The sequence below is a fragment of the Acomys russatus genome, chromosome 15, assembly GCF_903995435.1.
Source record: "Acomys russatus chromosome 15, mAcoRus1.1, whole genome shotgun sequence".
Classification (NCBI taxonomy): domain Eukaryota; kingdom Metazoa; phylum Chordata; class Mammalia; order Rodentia; family Muridae; genus Acomys; species Acomys russatus.
The window spans coordinates 21,273,096-21,294,714 of record NC_067151.1 but is presented as its reverse complement, the minus strand read 5'-3'; positions in this window follow the sequence as shown (position 1 = coordinate 21,294,714).

The window sequence follows — 21,619 nt, the reverse complement described above, 5'->3', positions numbered from 1 at the left end:
AACATTTTTATACCTAAAGTCTGAGCCTGTCCCCTTCTTCAGGCTATCAAGTCCACAGGGATTTTGACTGGGGTTACAGTAGCAAATGGTGGACACACTGGAGGCCTGGAAGTTTCAGTGTCTATTGTATTTTCTATTCTTAATATTTTGGCAACAAATAGTGTTGTCCTTTCTATCATCAGTCTTAGAGATCTTCCCACACTGAGTCTGTGTGTTCTATTTTTATACTTTTCATTTAACACTCAATCAGATGTTATCTGTTTTTCCGAAACTGATGCTCTACACCATGAAAGAAAAAAGTGCAAAAAAGATAGGAATAATATGTATGTAGGCACGTGTACACATTTTTACACACACACACACACACACACACACACACACACACACACACAAGGATAGCTCTTGAAAAGATATAATTTTGACAATAATGCTATAAATATACACACTCAATACATAGTACGTATGTAAACGGGTCTGTCAGCCAGATTATATTATCCAGATTTTCTGAATATGTCTATGGTTTTATGCTTAGTCTATTGTGATCTTTTTTTATTTTAATATTACTTGTACTCATACATTAATTTTTAAAATACAATATTTCTCTCTGTCAAGTTATAGCTGTGAGGACTTCTCTATGATTCTTCTTTCATTAACACTTAATGTTTCACAGATTCAGAGAAGCAAGCTCATTTATTTTATCTTTTTATCCCCTGGCTATTTCTTGAGTCTATATATTTGTTTTTGATTCTTGGCACTAGAGACTTCTGCTCTTCAATAATATGTACCAGATACAGCCACAATTATTGGCCCATCTGATCAATTCCTTCTACTAACAATTTACACAATGAAATCAATTCACTCATTTTGACCACCGCACATATCTACCTTTCGAGCTAAATGACACTCCAGTTCATGATTAACAGTTTAATTGATTGTAATTTCTCTTTGTATTTAACATCTTTATTTTTCTTTCCTCTGAATGCTTTTTACTTTCTACATTTACTCTGTCTGTTCCAGGATCACAAATCAAACGAACATTAAGAGTCTCATATGCAGAAATCTATTCCCACTGAAGTTTCTTACCTGCTTTTCAAAGCCACAGATTACACAAAGTTTTAACTTTCATGAACTCTTTCTGGTTAATTGAAATGCCTAGCAAATTTCATTGTTGTGGTAACCATAATAATAAGTCACTATAGACTGCAGATATAGACAAGAGGTACAAATATACACAGAATGAGTTGTGACCTTTTCTACAGTTTTACCACACAAAACCATTTGATTAAATGAGAGTAAAGCTGATCATAGGCCATTGAATATGTGTTCACATATCTGGCAAATGTTTAAACTCAAAAATCTTTCATTTCACATCAGGAGGCAAGGCTCAGCAGATGCTTCCATATGTTAACACCCCTTGTTAAGGCAGAAGGTGTTAATTAAACAAATAATTCATATTAAGAAGGCATATGATTAAAAAATCACAATGAATTAATCTGTTGTAGGCTTCTCCGGTGGCTGCTAGCCAGGATAAAGCCTTTAGTCACAACATATACATTCACACATTTGGTGTCATATGTATGAATGTATATAAGTAGAATTATTATTATATTATAAAGATTCATAATTTGTGAGAAGTTACACATTTTCCACACAAGGCATGGAGGAATGCTTGGAGACTATTTGCAGTAGAAATCACACACACCCACACTGTTCCTAAGTTCAGGTAGAATAGTGAATTATCCTATAGCTTTACACTTTTGTTGTACAGTTAAAACCATTAGGAAAAATTATGATATATAAGAAACAAGACAAGGAAAAGAAGCCACATCAAAGTCTGTTTGAAATTCAGTTAGATTTTTGAGGGAAAAAAAATCACATTTCCAGTTAAAATACGTTTACTTCAAGTATACTGGCCAAGAATAGAATTTAGTTTTTAAGTTGAAACCAGGATTCCCAGGTTATACATCTGACGTGGAAGTGGGAAAGAGTTATTATGACTTCAGAAAATAACATTTATATTTTAGTGAAGCCCACAGCATCACCAAATAGTACAAGTGTTCATGAGCAGTTAAGGAATGCAAAGTGCTTAATCTCAAGAAGCCAACAGCTTTCATTGTTAACAACTACTGCATATTTCAAGACATAAAAGATAAATAAATGCTTTTAAGGAGTTTCTGTTACCCCCTTAATTCATATGGGAAAAATATGAGGAGACGACCAGAATAAACTGTGACCTGTTTATTCTTTTCTTATTCTGATTACAATAATAACTTGATCAATGTCATAAGAGGTCTACTTTGAAATTTCTCTTTCAATATTCCTTCTCATTCTACTTTTCAAACTGGATCTAAAATTATATTTCCTAAAACCATGTGGTTGTACTGGGTACTTTTCTTCCTTTAATATCTCTAGAGGGAGAATGGCAATGTTGAAACTAAGATTTTTCATAAAGTGCTAAGGATTTGACATGAAGACCCTTCATAAAGAAGCATGTGATATAAGCAAAAGTACATCAAACAATCTCTTGTGTAGTAATTAATATTGAAATCTAACCATATACTTATGTACCTGAACGCTCAGGTTATCTATACATTCTTACTACTGAAAGTTCTAGAAGCCCAAGTGTATGGGGCTTCGTACCATTCTTCACATACGAATCATAGCCAGTTCACTGATCACACTATGAAGGTGTGGATGAGCATCACAAATGTGTCATTTCTACTTTTGACACTTGGCCCATGTTCCTTCTTTGATAGTCAAGTTGTTTATAAATATTAAGAGACTTGATACCCTATGAGCATATACAAGGGGAGGAAGTCCTTCTCAGTCACAGTCATAGGGGAGAGGAGCAAGGGGAAAATGAATGGGAGGATACAGGGAAGGGATAACAATTGAGATGTTATATGAATAAATTAATAAAATATATGTTTTTTAAAAAGAGACATGCATTAACTAGGATTTGAAAAACAATCGTATGGCTAAATGCAAGGAGACTGACTGAGATCTGATAACCATTGTCAGTCAGTTATGCAGCTATGACATAATGCATGCTGCTCTATCTGTTCCACAGCCACTGAAATTGTTATCATTACACCAGATGGTAAAACTCACATGAAAACGTAGTATAAACTAGAATAACTATCACAAACAAACAGAAACAAAAGAATATGACATGATAAATACAAATGCTTGCATTTAAGAAATGTTTTAATTTTGTAAAGCATTCATGAGGAGATGTAGTTACAAATAAATAAGGAAGGAAATACGGGCAGCGTAGTTAGTCAAAAGCTGGATAGGATTTTTTTGTGTGTGTGTCATCACAGAATATATAATTTTATGGACCTGATGAAACACTTAAAGAAGGAAGAAATATGTATTTTATCAACTACTGACTTTTAGTGTATAGATCATCTTTAAGATAAGTGACAAACTGAAGTGATGTTCCAAAAATTTTTTTTCTCCTAAGAATCTACAACATTCTCAAACAGAATCAAAGCATGTTACTTCTGTTTGTTGTTATTTCTTTCTCATTATGACCAGAATTTCTGTATTATTATAACATCATTATCACAATTCCCATTCATATGTAAACTTAGGTGCAGGATTTGAGGTTATGGGTTTATTACATTCACTCTCATACACACTGAAAATTTATGATCACTCTTTTGTTGTTACAATTCTTTGGAATAGAATTTCTAAAACAGCTGCTCTCTGGTGTCAACCTTGTCTATTTTCTTAGAAATAAGTAATACTGGGTGATTTAAAAAAAAAAAAAACCTCTCTGGACATGTTGCTTTTAAAGAGTATTATTCTATACAAGAATTTATAAACCTAAGTTTGAAAGTCTTTGAAAGCTCCTGGACCAATACTAAACTTAAGCTGCTTTTTAAAAAGATATTGGAGCACATAACAAAGAATTAAACCTAATTACATATTCTAAATGAGCTACACAGATACTATTCCATTATTCAATCAGTATTCTGAGTTTGTAAGAGCTTTTCAGTCAACCATCTGTTGTAGAAATGAGAACAAAGAAGAACAATGCTCCATTTGGGATTCCTATTTACTTAATCTACTTATGTTTTTTGCCCTTTGAAAGAGACACCCCTTGTTCTGACTCTTTTTTTTTTTTTCTTGAAGTCAAAAATTCTCACTCATTGACCACTGAAAAAGACTAGAAAGTTCCATTTGCTGTATTATAAGTTAAGGATAGGTGAAAAACAGTATAAATATTTATTAACAAGATCTGAAAAAATGAGTGATGATGGCCATTCCTCAGACATTGCAACAGGCCCATTCTTGACCTGCTACCATCTGCCTTCAATGTTAGTTACAAAGGGTTGACTAGAGAGGTATAAAGGGAAAATAAGGTGACAATTTTAGCCAATTATTCTCTTGGTTTTCTCTGTGAACTCCCCTTTGACAATCTGTGTCCTTAGATTCTTCCTTTCAAGGTGATGGATTTTACACAATTGTTTCTCCTTGGTACACCATCTCTTTAGAATAGGAGTTAGCTGGTTTAGTTTAAGACATGTATTTGCATCAATCAAATCAAGTTCATTTTTAACTTGACCTGTAGGTGTACAGAAAGAAAATGACCTAAGAAGAATGGCATAATCCTCATTTTAGAGAAGACACAAGTATCTTTCTACTAGTTTGCATTCTGTATAAATACAACAGCCTAGATTCCCTGAGAAAACATTTAATCTGTATGGAACTTGTCAAAGTGAGACGGTTTACAGTGGATTTTGCTTTGCAAGTATTTCCCCACAGAATTCAGGTGAGCTCTGGCAGGAGATAACTTCCCTAGGATTTTGGATCCTGCCCATCTTCTGCTCTCAGAAACGTAACTAACATCTGGTGAAATTTGGCAGAACTGAAGTGCATATATGCACAAAGGACAGTTGATGTTGGTTTTGGGGGAAGAACAAGCTAACAAGGAAACCTCAAACAGCAAGAGCAGATGCACTTCCCTGTGGACAAAGCCCTGTGGAAAAAGAAAACTCCCTGCACAGGGACGCTTTCTAGTTTGGTTCCTCCAGTTTGTGAGAAACCAAGAGGTAGAGAAAAAATGACTTAAATATTTAGAGTGAAAAAACAATAAGTTCATCTAATCAGATACCAATAATAGTTACTGGCTTATACATACTGCTTTTTCTCAATTTGAATTGTGATTAACTTACAACTTATTTCTCTAAGCCACAGGTCATTAAATGTTTTATCGAAGGAACAGCTAGGGAATCTGTGGCATTGTGGGCCAAGATGCAAAGGATATTATGAATGTATGCATTTGTGTAGGAAGAGACAGTTAAAAAATCCACATATTTTCAATTACTAAAGTTAAGACATAATAAAGCTGTATTATAATACAGGTTTACTACTGAAAACATTAGAATGGAAGATTCTGTTTTATTGTGATTCATAATTAGTTCTATGACATCATGCTGAAAGTATACTCTTCTTTAAAGCCTTCATTTACTTTTCTCTCCTTTTTTTTTTTTTTTTTTTTTTTTTTGTTGTTGTTGTTGTTGTTGTGCTAACACAGCTTTGTTGCCTTGATCGGTCTGCATTCCCACTGTGCAAAGGCAAAATTACTGTTGTCTTGTCTTTTTTTTTTTTCTTTTTTTTTTTTTTTTTCATTTTAAAAGATTTTTTAAAATTTTATTAATTTATTCATATTACATCTCGATTGTTAGCCCTTCCCCTGTTTCTTCCCATTCTTCCCTCCCTCCCACTTCCCCTCTTCTCCCCTCCCCTACGTCTGTGATTGAGAAAGACCTCCTCCCCCTATATATGCTCTTAGAATATCGAGTCTCTTCTTGATAACTTGCTATCCTTCCTCTGAGTGCCGCTAGGCCTCCTCATCCAGGGGACGTGGTCAGAAAGGGGCACCAGAGTTCGCGTGAGAGTCAGATCTCACTCTCCACTCAATGGTGGAGAATATCATGTTCGTCGGCTAGGTCCTGGTAGGGGTTTGAAGCTTACTGCCTATATTCTCCTTGGCTGGTGCCTTAGTTTGAGGAGGACTCCAGGACCCAGATCTGCCTGTTATAAAGTTCTTATTGTAGGTGTCCAGGACCCTGTGTGTCCTACTATTTCCCCATTCTTCCATGCTACTCTTACTTTTCTAGAACAAGAAAAAGTTACTCTTGTAGAACTCACCAAAATAGATTCTCTTTCTCTCTCTGTCTTTCTCTGTCTCTCTCTTTCTCTCTCTGTCTCTCTCTCTCTCTGTCTGTCTGTCTGTCTGTCTCTCTCTCTCTTTCTCTCACTTTCTCTCTCTCACTGTATTAGGTAACTACTAATACAGCAAGTAGGTTTCTGCAGTTAGACTTCTTGAATTCTGGTTTTGAATATGACCTATTCATTGGTTATATTGCCTTTGTCTAATTCCTTAATTTGTCTAGAAACTTCCATTTGCTCATCTACTTTGCAGAATGACTGGAAACATTAAGTGAATTAACAAATGGAAAGATTTAGAGCAGAGTGTTGCATACTATAGAGGAGCTAATGTAAATCTCTTCTTATGAGACTTTTCAATTATGTAAATTGTTCTTAGATTATGATCATTGCAAAAACAACAGTGGAACAACATTTAGCCTATAGGCATAGCTGACAGTCTCAATCACTAATAATAAAGTCTCTCTGTCTCTACTTTCTGTTTAAATGTAGAAAATTATTTAATTGTCATACTTTCTTTTTTTCTAAAGATTTTATTTTATTTTATTGGCATATATATTTATATGTTATAAGTCTTTTCGCTGTATCTCCAGTGGCTGTCTGCAAATTTCACCAATATTTACCCTACATCCATATTGTTTGACTGCCCAACACTCTGAGCTGAAGTGACCCTTGATCTGTCATTGTTTGTTCTACCTAAAAGAAATAAATATCTTCTCATCTAAAATCACAGTGAGTAAAAGGAACTTTTGGTATCATCAGAGTTGTTCCTTCTACCCTTCTGCCCTTGGCAGATATGTAATTCTTGTTTAAAGATTTAGTTGACTACCTGAAACTGTGTGTATTCTTGCATGTGGGTATTATGCACTGTATACTGGTGTTCATTGATGCCATAGTTGTCAGATCTGGAGCTAGAGTTCCGGTGATTGTAGGTTATCTGACATAGATGCTGGGAATTGAACAAGAGTCCCCTGCTTGATGAGTATAGATGTGTAACTGTAGAATCATCTCTCAACACAATTTATATAATTATTTTGGCAGCAAAACCTCTATTTTTTTAATTTTGAATCTGTATTACCAATATACTTTTTTAGTAAACATTCCAATATTTGGTTTTTAATGAATGAAACTTACATTTGGCACATGCCTTTAATCCAAGCACTCGAGAGCCAGAGGCAGGTGGATTGCTGTAAGTTCGAGGCCAGCCTGCTCTACAAAGTGAGTCCAAGACAGCCAAGGCTACACAGAGAAACACTGTCTTGAAAACAAAAACAAAAACAAAAAAATAAAAAGAAAGAAAGAAAAGAAAATGTAAATTTTAGAATTGATAGCTGAGTAGTATTCCATAGTGTATATGTACCACAGTTTCTTTATCCACTCTTCTACTGAGGGACACTTAGGCTGTTTCCATGTTCTGGCTATTATGAATAAGGCTGCTATGAACATGGTTGAGCAAATTTTCTTGTTGTGTGCTGGAGCATCTTCTGGGTATATTCCAAGGAGTGGAATAGCTGGGTCTTGAGGAAGCCCTATTCCCATTTTTCTGAGATAGCACCAGATCATAATGAGTGAGTTAACCCAGAAGCAGAAAGAATCAAATGGTATATACTCACTTATATCTGCATACTAGCCCAAGGGGCATGTCCCACGAAAGCCTTCACTTACCAGGAAACTGGGACAGAGGGGAAGGCATCCTATTGGGACTCTAAATGAGAGACGCATGGGAGAACAGCAAAATAAAAGGATCCAGAGGGTCCTAGAAATCTACAAGTAGAACAATATGATAGGCAGATTTGGGCCCAGGGGTCCCGCTCAAACTAAGGCACCAGTCAAGGACAATACAGGAGGTAAACTTTAAACCCCTTCCCAGATCTAGCCAATGGTCAGAATATTCTCCACAGTTGAGTGGAGAGTGTGATATGACTTTCTCACGTACTCTGGTGCCTCACATTTGACCATGTCCCCTGGAGGGGGAGACCTGGTGGCACTCAGAGGAAGGACAGCAAGTAGCCAAGAAGAGACTTGATACCCTATGAGAATATATAGGGGGACGTAATCCCCCTCAAGAACAGTCATAGGGGAGGGGAATAATGGGAAAATGGGGGGGGGGAATGGGAGGATACAAGGGATGGGATAAACATTGAGATGTAACAAGAATAAATTAATAAAAAAAATTTTAGAATTGAAGCTTTTTTAAAAATTGTATATCAGTACCAGGATAAAATTTTCCATTTCTGGAAATTTATCATAATCTGGATGTGAGGGCTTGTTTATAAGTATTAAAAGCACAATGATCCAATTTATATTTAATCTGTAAATTTCAAAAGACAAGATTTGCTTTTGGATTGACTTTAGAAGGCCTATTTTTCATCAATATAAACTATTGTGTGACATCTTTAAATTGTTGGTGACCATTGTACCTGAAAGTGGCATACAAGAGAATGCTACCGAGGGGCATGACTCAGATGTATTCCAAAAGGAAACCACAGCTGGTTGTGGGTAAGATCTCACTACTCTAAAGAGACTTCACACTCTACACTCTAATTAAATTGTGCACTTCACTAATGGCTCTGTCCCCAGAGGGCCTCCTGGGAATCAACTGGCAGATTTTATTGGGCCCTGAGTGAGTTTTAATGTGACAGAAAGGAGGCTAGTAAATTTACAGTCCCACTATTCAGAAACAAGAGAAAGAGTGAAAATGCATCACTATTCTCTTCTCTAATGGGTGTATCTAGGTATCTTGCTGAGGTATTATTCCTTGAGTAAAGAGTTCAGTTTTTTTAAGTGGCCATGCTATTGGTTACCATCAGCACTCTCATATAGAACTGGGTGAGAAATCTAAGATTCACCAGTGAAGCTTTGATGATTCCTTTCCTTAAGGCTCTAGGAAGAATGTATTGCAGAAATGCATATGTTTGAGTGTCTTTCTTCCTGATGAAATGTATACATAATCAAGGTACATTGAAAGAAACTGTTCATTCTAAATCTTTCCACAAAAATTATCAGGAGAAATATCATTAATGTATATATCCTACAATGTTAAGAAGTTCATGCCTAATATTATTAAAATTTAATAAATTGTGGCATCAAGTCATACACATCATTATAAAGATATGTATGGCTTAATGACTTAGTTACAGTTTCTATTGCTGTCAAGAGAGACCATGACCATGGCAACTCTCATAAAGAAAAACATTTAATGGGAGCTGACTTAGAGGATCAGAGGTTTAGTCCATTATCATGGCAGGAAGCATGATGGCATTACGGAGACACGGAGCTGTGGAAGGAGCTGAGAGTTCTACATTTTGGCTTATAGACAGGAGGAGACCCTCTGACACATTGGCCATAGATTGAACATAGGAGACTTCAGAGCCAGTCCCGCAGTGATGTGCTTCCTCCAACAAGATCACACCTACTCCTACAAGGCCACACTTCTTAATCGTCCCACTCCCTATGGGCCAAGCATTCAAACATATGAGTCCATGGGGCGATTCCTATTCACATCACCACACTTAACAAGTAACTACTTTGCTATTTGTGATCCAACTACTCAAACAAAATTTAAAGGTAAATTATGACTCATTAACTAGAAATGACTTGTATGCTTTTTATCTCAAGAGCTATATTCCTCAATCCTATATATTTTAGTAAAACTACAATTAACTTGGAAAAATCTAAGGGTACAAATTCTTTCTCCTTCAACATTATGTAAGTAATATTTATGAAAGTTGAAGCCTTAATCTTGACTTGTCCAAGCCTTATAGCTAAGACAAACTAAAAAAAGGAATATTATATACATATTCACATATACATATAAAAACTAAAAATGAAAAATAGCAGGTTACCAAGAAGAGACTTGATACCCTATGAGCATATACAGGGGGAGGAAATCCCCCTCAGGAACAGTCATAGAGGAGAGGAATAAGGGGAAAATGGGAGGGAGGGAAGAATGGGAGGATACAAGGGATGGGATAACCATTGAGATGTAACAAGAATAAATTAATAAAAAATTTTTTAAAAAGAAAAATAATACTGACATGTATGTATAAGTGAAATAATATATTAAGTAACATATACTCATATATTTGGTTTTATATTTAAAATGTTGTATTTTAGTCAAATTTTAAGAAAAGAAGGGCAAGATTCCTCAAACTGAAACAACACTGAATACTTCTTCATTCATTTTAAATCATCCAGGTCAGAGGAGCTACTTGAGGTTTCAAAAATCTCAATGGGATCTTCCTAAGTCTACGTCTGTCAACACATCGGCTTGCTATGTCCCTATCATTAGCTCTGAAAGCATCTATTAAGTGCAGGGAATAGCAATGCAGGGAAAACTAACTTAACACATTTTGTAAGGATGAAGATCAAAACCTGAATTGTGTTTCCTTATACTTTGGTCATAGAAGACTCTAATTATTTTCTGAATTAATTGATAAAATTATACATGTATTTTCTTGAGTAAAAGCAGGATGGGAGAATTTCTGACTAATTGTGCTATAAGCAAATTCATTTTTCTTTTAAAATAAATGCTACAATCTAAATGACATAAATTCTTTGGTAATTTCATGTAGGCACTGGCTTGAGATCTCGACCAACCCATCCCACAACAAGATATGCCAACTCCTCAAAGCAGGGCATTTTTCTATGTCATCAGCAACCTTCCTTCCAGTCATGAACAAAGCACAGCCCCAAATAAGAATGTGCAGAGCGTAAAAGAAAAAAGAAATACTGTAAAAAGAAACCTGAAAACCAAAGCCTCCTAGTGCTTCAGTTTCACTGATTACTGGGGATTTGGCAAGGGCGGTTTGGGGTTGTTTTTTTCTCCCTGCCTTTACAGTTCCACAGTCACAATGGCCCTCTAGTGGGATGCTAAATTAAGAGGCATTTTGTTTGTATTGTTAGCAGCTAGATCGAAACAGTCACACAGAAATGTTTTATTATAGCAAGGAAATAACTCTTTTAATAAGGTTCTTAGGAGACTGAGTTTTAATGACGCTTAACACAATGTTTTAAACCACACGCCACATCTACGTGTTATTTCTTGTTAAATGCTGGTTATTAAACAGTAGGCTGGCTCCAGATTGCCTGCAGAGGGTAGTTAGGGTTGGCTGATACATCTCTGACAATTTGAATAGTTGATGGAGTGACAAGTGCTGTTTGCATTTTAAAGGATTTTATGTTTTAACATCTGCACAGTGTAACAGTACACAGTATTACCCAGTGTAGTTCAGCACAATATGTTGAAGGGTTTAAGTCAATTAAGCACAATTGTACGTTTCAATTTCTTCTAGAATTCTGTACCCTCATCCAAACTTAACATGCTTAAGCTGAAATGACTTCCCACACTACTTGAACCTGGAATCTCAGCAGTGAATTGTTGTTCAATACTGCAGACCAGAAAGGCAGGGGAGGGGGACAATGTTCAGAAGGTGCCCCAGGACAGGAGTGAGCTGTCAAGTCAGACCTGCTCATAGCCAGCTTTTCTTTTAACCATTTAAACACATACCACCTCTTAATTAAAAGGCAAAACACAAAGAGTTAACCTCACACACAGCTTTCTTTCAATTTGTTCCAGCCTGAAAGAGAACAAGTCCTATCTGGGTCAATGGGACCAGCTGATGACCAAGGAACAAGAAAGTTCAGGTTTTCTGTAGAAAACTCTCAGCATCTTATGTGCTTTCCTCTGTGCAGCCTACACTCTCTTTTTACCCTTTATTTTGGGATTCCATTCAAACTTGTCTGTTTAGAATGACCATGTGGTGAAGCAGGCATGCAAAAAACAGCGGCGCTTCCTACAGCAGGGGGAAAGGTACCTTCATTCTAGAAGTGGGTAACATCTACTCTGCGGGCCATGGTGGGAAGAAAATGATACTTTATTTCTCAGTTGGCCTCATCTCACAGCTCTTATAAGACATCAAGGGGGAGTAATACATTTTGGTCTCTAGTACAGAGAAGTATGAAAGGAACACAGGTCTGCGATTGTCTGTGAAAGGGATGATGGTGACTTCTTCTATCTTGCCCGGGTGTAGAGAGGGTGGAGAATTGCTTTCTAAAAAGGTTCAAGTTTAACTTTCGAGCAGAATCTTCTTTCACTAATTCTCCAATGTTAGGAAGACAAAGGGAAAGAAAACAGCACTTGATTTATTTTCTTTTCAAACACTATGGATTCCTTCCTCTAGCCATCTTTATGTGAATTTCTGGGACAGGCGATACTGTAGATGTGGAGGCAGTAGAGGCCTGCTTACAAAGGAACACCTCACAAGTCTTACCACAGGACCTGGAAGCATCTGCAAATTTGGTGCCAGTCCTGGCATTGTTCTAAACAAACAAGTTAAGGGAAAAGTTCATGCCAAGGAAACTAATATGAGTATTGAGCATAGTAAACACTTCAAGAGCCAAGATAGCTTCCTTAAAGGCATCAAAGAAAATAATCAGGAAAAGAACAGAGCCAAAGAAAAACATATCCAGGTCCAAATGAAATGACAGCCAGTTCTGCCTTTAAAAGCACACTTTGTAAGAACCTATGAGGAGATATGTGAAAGACTGTAATCTATCAACTAGGTGAATAAACAAACAAACAAACAAACAAAAAAACTCTGAACCATAATAAAAACAAAACTAAATATGAATTCTTTAGTGTTTACCAAAATAGGCTTAAAATTGTGTTGCAACACTATCATAGACCATAATGTGTAAGCACACAGTCATATACCTCAAAGCCATGACATGAGCCTGGCTCAAGTCCAGCACAGGGGAAGAGAAGTTCAATGCTTGCCCATTAGTGCATACCACTTCACCAAGGCAAGGAACCTCATGGGATTTCTGAAAAAAACAAAAAACAAAAAAAACAGGTAGTTTCTAACACTTAACCATTATTTTGATAGATGGCTAATTCCCAGTTTCCTTGTCCACTACAAATACTCAAAACTACCAGAAATGTAATAAATATTATCAGATATATTGTTAGATAATATAGAATTCCATGTTGAATCTCTCTAGATCATTTAAAGAATATGAAGTCAAGGCACAGTCCAGAAGACATATGAAATTTCAACTCCAATTTAGAGCTGAGAATTCTAAATGTTAATATATGTCTAAGGTTGCCCCTATGGGTTTTATGAACTAAAGAGACGCTGATGGACATCTGTCACTTCTGCTAACTTCAGGAAGTTACTCATCCTACATGAAGGCGAATAAATTCATTACTGAAAAAAATAATTCCTGCCCTGTATCCTTAGATGTTTTTAAAACAAAAGGATGAATAGTCTATAATGTTCAGAAAAGTGATTCACTAAAGAAGAATTATGATTGTTAATATACTCAATCAAGAGCAATACGTTGGAAATAGCTCCTATAAGATTACAAGTACTGGCTGGTTCAAAACATTTTGTCAACCAGTTGTTAAAGAAATCAAGTTGCATTAACTTATAGGTAAAATACATTTTTAAAAATATAAAAAGTATTGAAAAGATGTTTTGTGAAATAACAAATTAGAACTATGACTATTTATGACTTTATATATTATCATTTGAAGTGTTTTGTCTTAATTGCACCTGTATGGTGGATATGTTGTGCTAATGTATGGCTCTGTATACCATTTCTAATGGCTATAAATTGACATCTTGACTTTGATCATGTTAAGACCAGAGATGCCAAGGAAATCAGAAAATTATAAGATGAACTTATGTTGAATGTGTGCATGCTCAGGCATGAGTGCACACACACACAGATATACACACACACATGCACATATGCACATGTGCACACGAACACACGTATGCACACACACATACATACTCTGTGGATTACCTAAAGTTAAGAAAGTGAAAGAAATAAATATTTAGAAACAGATTAAGCTTAAATCTTTTCCTTGTCCTTAGCTGTTGCATTGTAATTAAACTTAAAAGGATGTGTGTTCCTTTCACAATCCCTTTCAAACAACACAAAAAATAAGTCCAGTATTCAAACCTCTTATCTAAGTCAAGAAAGTAATTACTCTTGTCATTGACAAATGAATAGCATTCCCACCGAGGTCTTTGCTATTTCTCTTTCATCTTATTCATTAAAGTAAACCAACATGTCAACCAGAATTTAGGTTGGTTCTGCATTTGGAGATCCTGTTGTAAAATATTTAGTAGCAGGCCCTTGTGTATTCAACTGTACTGATCACAAATTCCACAGCTCACATATAGTCAAAATAGTAGATGTTCAAAAGGGAACACATAAAATAATAAAGCGTTGTCCCCGTGAACATAGTTCAATGTGCATCTGATGTCACAGTGAATGTTATAATACTTAACACATGATAATTTATGCTGTGGGCAGCTGCTGTGACAAGATGTAGTTTCATCGATAGATATGGACTAAAATAGCAATGGCATTTACTTAAGTCTGAGCAACAATGTTCTAGAAACCTGAGCTACCCCATGAGATGGAAATTTACATCACATTGTTTAGTTTGACGGCTAACATTTTACTGCCACTGGGAGTATGTGGGCATGACATCCATGAGCCTGGGAGAGAATGGACCTAACCACCAAATATGGTACTTTGATGATTCTTGATGGTGTGATTGCAAATTTACAACTTTGTGAGTCTGAGAATTAAGGCATTCCTAAATAATTCAATTTTCTGCCTCATTGTTTTGCATATTTTGTACTAAGTATCTGTATATTTTATCCCTTATATTTTAGATGCTGTTCTAAAAACAGATAAATGAGTTGAGGATATGACAGCTATTGTTCCTAGCCTAATGAAGCTAGGAAAAATGTATTCATATGATAAACATTCAGGCACATGTGTACAATAATTTTGAATAGTGAAAAACTCTGTGAAGACTTTTATAAGTGGATATCGTTGTAAACAACAGAAATGAGAGAAGGTACTTTGACTAAATCTGCAGGGAATGGTTACTTTTCACCATCTCTGGGCATGTATTTCAGCCAAGAACTGAATGGAAGCCAGGAACTGTAATCAAGACCTAGGACAAGCACACCATGGGGAGAGAGTAGAGGAACAGCAGAAGTAAGGAAGTAGAAATGGCCTTTGGGTATTTTACATAAGATATCACAGCGTAAAGGAGACTAGAATGTAGCCAAGAGGGTTAGAGCATGGGTGAGAGGCAGATGCTGCACGATCATGTAGGCTGAGATAAGACACCTGAGCTTTATCCAAGCTTCAGTGGAAAAACCATGGAGGCTACCAAACAGGGGTCTGATGCAACGTAAATTAAGATTTTTAAATGAAGTTCTTCATTCTAAAACAATTCGGAAACAGACTTGAGAAAGCCAGGTGTGGTGGCTCACAGACTCATGCCTCTACTCCTAGCACTCTGGAAGAGTGCCACTAGTCTGAGGCCAACTAGGCTACAAGGGAGTTCCACTTAATCACAGTTACATAGCAAAACTGTCTCAACAAAAATCAAAGTTGAGAGCCAAAAAAACAGGTGAAATTGTTCAATTGGCACTGGCTGGGAAAATGAATGTTTTTATTTCAAGCCGAATTAGTGAACTTTTCACTCAATTTCAACTTCCTAAGCCCTGAGGTAGAAATGAACAGAGAATCTAAAAAGTTCAGACTCAGACTCTGCAATGGAAATGATGAAAGAACACTGTATGGACTTCCTCATGATGTGATAAAATACCCAAGACTGGGTAATTTACAAATAACCCAAATTTGTGTTCTGAAGCCCAAGATCAAGAGATGGTGTACAATTTCTGGTGAAGGGTTCCACTGCATCCGAGGCGTGCCTCTCATCATATCCTTCAGAAGGCTATGCTGCCTGCCCTCCCTGGGTAGAAAGGAAAGAGCAGCTAGAGGTACGAAAGGCCCTGTAAAACCTGATGGAGATGGCTTTAAATGTGGCAAACAAGTCACTGGGCAAACTGTCTTCATTTCTGCCACAGACAAAATTCTGCCTAAAAATGGGCTAGCTTGGATGCAGGTGGAGTCAATAACCAAACTCTGCCAAGACAGGGCAAGCAAGTCCTCAATAGTTCCAGCATCACACATATGTCTGTTATATTTATTGGGCCAGAAGGATGAAGATGATGCTCCAACATCATAGAGAGTTTTGGTTTACTGATCAGGCAGCAACCCCCCTGTTCAGATCTAGCCAATGGACAGCTCATTCTCCACGGTTGTGGGGAAAGCAGGGACTGCCTCTGACATGAACTCCAGAGCCCCCGATTGATCACTTCCCCTGAGTGTGGAGGCCATGCCAGTACATAGAGGAAGGGGAAGGAGGCAGTTCAGATGAGACATCATAGATTGTGGTAATATGGTAGGGGAAGAGGTCTCCTTTAGGAGAGATTTAGGGGAGAGGAATAGGGCAGAAGAGGGAGGGAGGATGGGAACAGGAAGATACAAGGGAGCAGATAACAACTGTGATTTAATCTGAATAAATTATAATAAGTTAAAAAAAAAAAAAAAGAAAGTGTGTAAAGGACAAAGTAGCCCCTGTGGCCTAAAGACTTTTTTGGGTCCTTTCATTGTACTTGTGACTGAAAATCATGACTCTGTGTGGTATATTTGAGGCACAGTTTCACTCTGAAGCCCAGTTGGTCTCACATTCACAGTCCTCCTGCCCCAGCCTCACAAGCTGAGCCTGCACACTGTGCCACTATACCTAGGTCCACATGAGTTTCTGAGGACCACAGACATTCAAATTACAGCAAGCATCCAAGCTTTTATGGTGGTAAATTAATGGATAAAATATTTCCTATCTGATAATAATCAGTAAAGTACTAAACTTGGTAAACTATACCTCTTTCCTACTGACTGACCCAGAGTTTGTATTTCAAGATTCTTTTTATTCATTTTTTAATGCTTGAGTTCGAGACCCATACTGAGTCTTTTATAAAGGCACATATTAGGACCCTGGCAAGTTCAGAGACCTAAAAATTCAGAGATCTAGAACAAGCAGTTAAAAACTGCTCCTGGGCTAGCAAAACTGTTTAGCAAGTAAAGGCGGCTGCTGTACACCCTAATTAGTATGATCCCCAGTACCCACATAGTGAAAGAAGAGAACGGACTGTGACACATTGTACTCTGAACACACAAATAAATACTGAACATGATAGATAGACACACAGACAGACAGACAAATAGACAGACAGGCAGACAGACAGACAGGCAGATGGATATATACGTAATAGTTTTCTCAGAAGCAACTTCCTGTACATCCTTGGTACAACTTCAATGGGGCATAACAGAAGAGAGTGTAGCAATGTGCAGTTCCTTCTGACTCTCTGTGAAAGGATATTATATAGAAATACTTGAGAATTTTATATTTCCACCATTAGCTTAAGCATATTTACATAGTTAGTGTTATGCTATCTTCGCCTTAAAAATATTTATCTAAAAAGTATATAAACATATGTCATCTTCTTCCACAAAGATAAAAATATTGTATATGATATTCCCTACATAAGAACTCATTGCTAGCACATAATTATATGTTGCCATCTTTAGGTCAATTAATTATCAATTTCTTTTTCTAGAAGATACTGCTTTCTACTAGCTATATATGTCATTAGGTAAATCAAAAGACTTAATTAGAAATACTTTTAATAAAAGAGGTGAGGAATAAGCTTTGTATAACATAAATAGAAAAGTTCACGAAACATAGTATCTGGAATGTCATGTAGATACGCATATATCAGTCACTTTCATTGACTTAAAATAGAATAAGATAAAATAGTATAAACAATACTAGTGGCATTTCAAATAAAGCAATTCTACCATGAACACATTATTTTCCATACAAATTAACCTTATTGCCATCTCTAAATGGAAACCCAAAAACGCCTAATTGTTGGATTAAACAGGATGTCATGAAGCCTGTCTCTATCATTATTTTGACTTACAATCTTTCTTAAAGTTTCTCTGATGTGAAGGATGAAATGAATATGCCAGGCGTGGGTAACTTCTCTGCTATAAAGGAGATAGAAACCTGATTGACCAGTAGTTTGGTGTTCTCAACTAGACTGCATCATCTCAGTACATTTTATTTTAATAATTATGTGATTTTCACTGGTTTAAATAAAAACTCTGAGCATTAGAAGAGCTACGTAGTTTTCTAAGGACACAGAACTGAGTGCATAGTTTGAAATGTGGCTGCAGGAAACAGGGTGGACATTGCACCTGTCTCTTTTTCTAAGTCAGAGATTATACTCCTCCTTCCACATTCCTCTGGAACATCTCTCTATGCTGCCAGAATTCAGTTCCTAGTAATAAAGAAGCAAAACAGATGGGAACAGGGACTTGTCTGTATTACCACCAGATATTAGGCTAATAACTCTCTGTACACTTAATCATTATTAAAAGTATTTGTTTCTTTTTTTCCACTGTATTTTTGCATCACTATGGCAAAACACATGGGATATACAACTTTAATTTTTTTTTTTTAACTAGGCCTCTTTTTTTTTTATTAATTTATTCTTGTTACATCTCAATGTTTCTCCCATCCCTTGTATCCTCCCATTCCCCCCCCCCCATTTTCCCATTATTCCCCTCCCCTATGACTGTTCCTGAGGGGGATTACGTCCCCCTATATATTCTCATAGGGTATCAAGTCTCTTCTTGGCTACTTGAGTGTGATACGACTTTCTCACGTACTCTGGTGCCTCACATTTGACCATGTCCCCTGGAGGGGGAGACCTGGTGGCACTCAGAGGAAGGACAGCAAGTAGCCAACTTTAATTTTTTAATGTTTGAGAATCTCATACCTAAATACAATGTGTTTTGATTTCCCTGTTCTCTCTTCTTAAATTCCTTCCCTATTCCACACATAACTCTTCTCTCCCAATTTCACATAATCCTTTTATATAAATCGACAAAGTCCACTGTGCTGTCAATATATTCATGAATGTCGAGTCATAGGCTGGAGTGTGTATAGTCTCACAGGGGCCACATCCTTGAAGAAAACTGACCTCTCCTCTGACAGCCATCAATTGCCAATAGCTCTTCAGCTCAATAGGAAACTTTGTAATTACTTCAAAAAGAAAAATAATTTACATTGGCTCAGAGCTCCAGAGGGCGTAGTATATCCCTGCTGTCTCTGCTGGCTCTAGGCTATAATGGGAGGAACACAGTGGTGGTGAAAGTGTCACTGAGCAGAAGTATTAACTCACAGGAGAAAGGAAACAGAGAGGGTAGAACATCAACTCTGTGATACCCCTTTCTTTTCCACCATTTCATCCTGACTGGGCCCAGCCTATGGCATATTGCCGTTCAGATTCAATGTGGGGTGTCCCTTCAATTAACCTGGAAACAACATACCCAGACCTGCATCTCACTAATCTCCTTGGTGATTTTAAACTTAGTCATGTTGGCAATCAAACTCACCCATTATAATTGGAATCATGTAAAATGAGGAAAAGATAATTGGTGTTGAATAAATGTGTCCTTTAAAAAAAAAAAAAAGAGACAAAGATACATCACTCATCATCTGGCCTCCTCATATTTTAGTCATAAAATTACTGATTTTTCACATTTTTTCAATAATGGAACTTTTCCCTTGATCTGGCATCATCCCAGAATTGTATTCCTTTGCTCTTCAAATAGCTCTTTCCCCATGCCAATCAACTATAAAGGCTCCATTCGAGATACTGCATCACTGCTGTGCTCATTCTTGACACTTCCGTTGGCCTACATCCATAAACAAACATCTCTTCCTTTTACCTACAGGTGCTTTGTAGCAGAAACTCATGTACAAGAGGAAACTAGAATGCATTATAATTTTCCTGTATTGTCATAATTTTTTAAAAACCTTATGGGCACTGATATACCGTTTTTGCAAAACACCACTGGTTTTTTCATAGCAAAACAATACAAGTAATATTTAGCTTCTAAGTTTTTGTGTATTTTCTACAACTTTTGAAACTTCAATTAAAAATATGATCATGACTTACTTAGAATCAAGAGATTTTTTTCTTAAATTTGATACTATATTGAAAGAAGCTAAACTCCTAGAAAATCACATTTCTGGACCTTCAGGGTTCCACTGTCCTAAGTAAAGTACCAGTAGTATGCAAACACTTGAGATCACTAATTCAACTGAAACACAGTATCTTTATCAGTCTCACCACCTCCTTTATCAAAGCATACTTAAAAACGATCCTGTCCATTTTTTTTTTTTGCAGAAATTTATTTCCAAAATATCATATAGTCACCTCATGGCTCTCTTAGGAAGGGCAGATGTCTTGCAGTGCCTTCATAGCACTTGACCAACTTGTCCACACCTCAACCTTCACCCTGCTCATGCTGCCTTTTTAGGAGTCCTGTACTATTGTTACTCTTTTTTCTGTGTCATACCTTTATCTTTAATTATTTTTCTCTTGCTTCTCTACTCATCAACAATTTTCTCTCTTTTCATAATTCAGTCAAATTTTATCATCTCTGTGAAGCCTGATGATATATAGATAATTTCATGTTTCCTAATTTTGATATCTACACCCTGTATCAATTTGCAGAATTTATACTACTTTGTATTTTTAAATATTCCAAGGCAGATTCCCTTACGCTATAAATTGCTTGGGAACAGAGGTGTCAAATATATCTTTGTAGACAGCACTGGTTATCAGATTACACTCAATAAACCTAACAGAAATTTTATGAATAAAGTGGGAAAAGTGAAAATTAAATTGTATGAATTGAAATGTAACTTTAGAAAATAAGAGAAAAACTGCCATTAAACAACACAGAGTGATTCATAAAGCTAGTGTCCCTTCATGAAAAGGTGCTGAGGCTGGTGAAAATTTGTTTGACTTTTGAGATATTCAAGAAGGAAAAGGATGGCAGAGTACCACAGACAAGCCCTGTGATGTGACACATGGGACCAGAAGTGCCAACATAGTAGAAATTCATAGTAACTTATTTTCTTCTTACAAATAGACAGTTAATTTCACAACTAATCTATACTTATGGATGTATATACATTTTCTTGGGGGGAATCTTCAAAATTCATAAGCCTCTGGGTCTATAATAATTCCCCCATTCCATCCCAACCATTCAGAGAGAAAAGGCAAGAAAACAGGAAAAAAGAGAAGACAAATGGAAAATTTCAGGCATCTGTCTTAAAATTTTTCCTTTTACAAAACTGACACAATAGCCGGGAGTAGTGGCACACACCCAGAACTTGGGAGGCAGAGGCAGGCAGATCTCCCTGAGTTCAAGGCCAACCTGGTTTGCAAAGGTGTTCAGGACAGCCAGGTCTACATGAGAAATTCTGTCCTGGAAAAAAGAAACAAACAAAAATGGCATATTAACTTCAGAGTGGGAACTTATTGAGATAAAATGTTTCCATATACAACAGTTGACATAGCATGAAATGTTTGAGTCAGTTCCATAAAATGCCATTATCAGCCATCTTGCTGACTCTATCTGTAGGTAAATTTCCATCATCTGAGTATCTTAGTGAAATGCCTCACACCTG